We start from the raw sequence: 4,323 nt of genomic DNA, 5'->3' as shown, positions 1-4,323 counted from the left end.
TTGATAGGATGGTCACCCACACATCAGTTCAAACTACAGGTACTAGATTTTATCTCAGTGCTAACAAAGAGTGGATCTGCTCATGTCTACAATCACTGATGTATCAGATCTGGGTTTATTAAAGCACAAGTTTGGAAAAACCATGAGGTTCAGGAAATCATACTGCAGAGCAAGAGAAAACTAAAAATATCCAGACCCTGGACACTTGGGCACAGCATTCTTTTGAAAGTCCATTCCTGCAGACCTCAGAAGAAAATGTATGAGTAATTAGAACATCTAAATACAGTTCAAGATAACATAGTTACTTTAAAAAGGAAAAAAGTAGTGCAAGAAAAGACAGACACAATGAAGCAATCACCAACAATACACAAAGATTCAATTTTCTCTGATCCCTCCCCAGCACCTCTTATTTTTCAACTTTTGGGCAGTGACCATTCTGACTACAGTGAGGTGATGGCCCATTGTGGTTTTAGTTTGCATTCTCTGATGATTAGTGACATTGAGCATCTTTTTTCATTCGACATGTACCTATTCGACATTTATAGGTCTTCTTTTGAGAAATGTCCATTTCAATCTTTTGCCCATTTTTTAAAAAATATCAAGTCATGTTTTCTTTCTATTGAGTTCTTTATATATTTTTGGGTAATACACTTGTCAGATGTATGGTTAGCAAATACTTTCCCCCAATCTGTGGCTTCTCTCTTCACTTTGTTAATCATTTTCTCTTCTGTGAAGTTGTTTTTTTTTCCATTTGATAACATTCCATGTGTCTCTTTTTCTTTGGAATTATATCTGAAAGAATCATTGCCCTGATCAGTGTTATAGAACTTTTCCTCTTATATTGTCTCCCTGTGGTTTTATAGTTTCTGGTACATTTATCTTTAGTCCCTCTGGAGTTGATTGTTTTACCATAATATTTGTAATATGAAACTGTAATATATCCTTATTTGAAATTTCAAAAGGAGATATATTTTGCAGAATTTCCCAAATTTTTGGCTATGTGAGTCTATCTTGACTAGTGCATATTCATTATATAGCATAATGGGTTTCCTTGTGGCATATTCATATATATGTCATCTTTGAGTTGATCAATGAATGTAATTGTTGATGAGGACCCAATTCATCCTTTTGTGTGTAGATACATAATTTTCCTAACAGCATTTATTGAAGAGATAGTTCTTCTCCACTCTGAGTTCTTGGTACCTTTGTCAAAAAAAAAGACTGTAAATATGTGGGATTTCTAGTCTGTTTCATTGTTTGTTTTATGCCAGTTTTATACTGTTGTGCTTTCTAGTACTTTGTAGCATATTTTGAGGCCAGGTAATGTGATGCCTCCAGCTCTGTCCTGCTTACTCAAGACTTATTTGGCTGGTCACAGTTAGTTGTAGTTTTAATTGAATTTAAAACATTTTTTTCATTGTGTAAAAATGCAAATGGAATTTTGATAAAGATTGTGTTGAACTTGTAGGTGTTTGGAGTAGTATACTTATTGTACATTAAGCCTTCCAATCCATGAATGAGGCATGTCTATTTGTGTCTTCTTCAATTTCTTTCATCAACATATTGTAGAATCAGTGTACAAGTCTCTTGCCTCCTTAGTTTATTCCTAGATAATTTATTCTTTTTGAAGCTATTGTAAATGGTATTATTTTCCTTTCAGATAAATTTGTTATTAGTACATAGAAATGTGACAGCTCTTTGTTTATTTGTGTTTTGATCCTACAACTTTTCTAAATTCATGTATTAGTTCTACCAGATTTTTGTGGTGTATGTGAGTTTTTTTTAATATATTTATTTTTTTTAAATTATAGGTGGCATTGCATAAATCAATGCCACTATGGGTCTATGAACAATATGTAGGGCTAAAGATATATGTTTACAAATAAATAGAATTCATCACCAATAGACATTTAATGAGCATTCCTTAGGTGCCAGGCCCTATTTTTAAAATATTTAATAGTGACGGTGGCTGGCTTGCCACGAACCCCACAGGAAGATCCTTGCAAGGGGCCTTCCACTTAGTCCAGGGATGCTAGCCATCGTGGCAGCCGCCGTGGACCACAAAGGTCAGAGGAAAGGAGGGAGCCAGCCTGGCATATGGAGGAACAGCCAAGCAGACCCAAGACAACACGTCTTCCCTGACCTAACTGATCACTCACTGGGCATGCCTCACTTTCAGGGCAGCGGGGACAGCCACTGCACTACCAACCTTGGCTCAGCGTTTGGCTTCAAGGTACCAATGCTGCCTGGCTTCCCGGAAAACATGAGCTAGCTGAAAAGCCTGCTGACCCAGGTTCATGCCAAGGACTCAACATGGCCCTGCATAAGGCCTCAACGCAATCGCTGTCGCACAACCTGCTGCCCAATCTTCTGCCTGTCACCTACAAGTATATCTAGGAGACAGATGGCTTCAGCCTTGGAGTGTTCCTGCTGGAGAGCTGCACGTCCATCCCACTGCACAACCACCCTTGCGTGCACAATAAGCTCAAGGTCCTCTATGGCATGTGCACATCAGCTGTACTGACAAGTTGGAGGCGGAGAGCGGGCAGCAACCACTGTCTGTGCTTCGAGAGCAGTAGATCGCCCCCACTTCAGGCCCTAGAGTGAGAGGCAGTCGGCCAGGAGTGCTGGCACTTTATGGCTGAGTACACTGAAGTCAGCGGCCTCTGCATCCTCACGCCTCACTGGGTCAAGCTGCAACGGATTTACGTGGTGGACGGACACGCTGCTGCCTTCCTGGACATCCTGGTCCCACCCTACAACCCGGAGGGATGGCTGTGACTGCCACTATTACCATATCGAAGGAGGCCTCTGGCTTTGCCAATGACCTGCCCTGAGAGGTGTGGCTCCTGTAAATCCCTCAGGCTGAAGACTTCTGGTTCTAGGGGGAGCCCTATCCAGGTCTCCAGGTCTTCCCTTGAAGCAAATGGCGCCCTGGAACTTTGGGCAGAAGACATGCCATACCCTTATCAGCCTGGCTGGCTGTGGCCCTGCACAAAAGCTCCCTCTCTCTTCGCCCCCCCCCCATCTTGGGTATTGGATTTACTGAAGTGAGCAGCAGCTGATTGCTCTGCAGGTTGTGAAGCAGGGGTGTCTGGACTATAGACACCGGGTATGGTTTTGGGGGCAGGGTAGGAGGGGGGCTAGGTTTCCTGTACTTTCATTGCCGCTGGGGCTTTGATTTGTGGGAGTGGGCAAGGGACTCTGAAAGCTCTTCAACCTAGAGCCATAATGAAAATATTCTTCCTTGGTAACCCATTCTGTACAGAAAATACTAAACGATTATCTTAATCCCAACCCTTTGGTAAATAGGATTTGTTTTTAGCTGCTGCCATTTTAACCTTTTGATCCTCGTAGTTTTAACTTATTGACTGAGCATGATCTAGTGGTTTGAAGTGTTTGTAGTTCAATTCATTGTTACAGAGGAAATTCTAAGAGTTGAGCTACTTTGAAAGTGAGTTGTCTTGTCTAATTAATTCCCTGTAAAATGTCAATCATCTTTTCAGAATTTGGGTATCACTGTAAAAACAACTATGCATGTCAAGGACAAGATTTATTATCTTTCTTCAGCTTGCCCAGTAGCCACATCTGGTTTACCCCAGCAGACATCTACTAAGTAATCACCTGTATATCTCAGTGACAGTTGGTCATTTAGGGCTCATCTTCCCCCAAGAATCTCCAGATCTGTGAGTTGAGCAGGTCTCTTGTTGCAGATTCACCTTAAATGCAAAGACCATGTTATCCTCAAGTGACTTTTTTTCTTGTCTCAATGTACTTTAAGAGTTGATAGTGTAATCCTGTGTTTTCTAACCAGAAGATTCAGAGAACCTAAATTGGTTATGCTTCCAAACAACTGAATGTAAAACACCTCTAGCCAACTGTTGAATTCCATGCCCCTGTTTATTTCCAGTATCTTTCTGTAAAAGAACGCAAATATTGTTTTGATGACTGTTTCATATTATCCCAGGAACTCTACTGTTCCAGTGGGCTATGGTTCTAGCTGGTTTGCTAGAAGTGTTACCTCAGCCTTTATCCTCAAATAATAGTGTGCTGTAAATTTGTTTCATCTGATGTGGATTTCTGTAGGAAGGAGTAGAATGAGGAGGTAGAAGGAATGGTTGGTCTAGCCTAAAGAAAAAAATAAATAGCTGTATTACTAGCTATTTAGGGCGCCAAAACTTAGGATAAAGTATTTCCTGCACCCAACTCCTGAAATAAACAGTTGTGCTATCTATAGCTTTATTTTTGTCCTTTTTGTAGGCAGAGAAACTTTACCTTATGTACAAATGTATTAACACCATTTACTTAAGCCACAGAGCACTA

At 40.7% G+C, this 4,323-nt stretch overlaps 1 pseudogene; it reads left to right on the top strand.

Annotated features, from left to right (window-relative positions):
- The first annotated feature begins 2,165 nt into the window (after positions 1 to 2,165).
- Positions 2,166 to 2,921, top strand: LOC113178687 (2-aminoethanethiol dioxygenase-like; annotated as a pseudogene).
- Positions 2,922 to 4,323: the final 1,402 nt, after the last annotated feature.

This window comes from Urocitellus parryii, unplaced genomic scaffold, assembly GCF_045843805.1.
Source record: "Urocitellus parryii isolate mUroPar1 unplaced genomic scaffold, mUroPar1.hap1 Scaffold_232, whole genome shotgun sequence".
Classification (NCBI taxonomy): domain Eukaryota; kingdom Metazoa; phylum Chordata; class Mammalia; order Rodentia; family Sciuridae; genus Urocitellus; species Urocitellus parryii.
The sequence above is the reverse complement of the archived record's forward strand: the minus strand, read 5'-3'. Positions and strand labels throughout refer to the sequence as shown.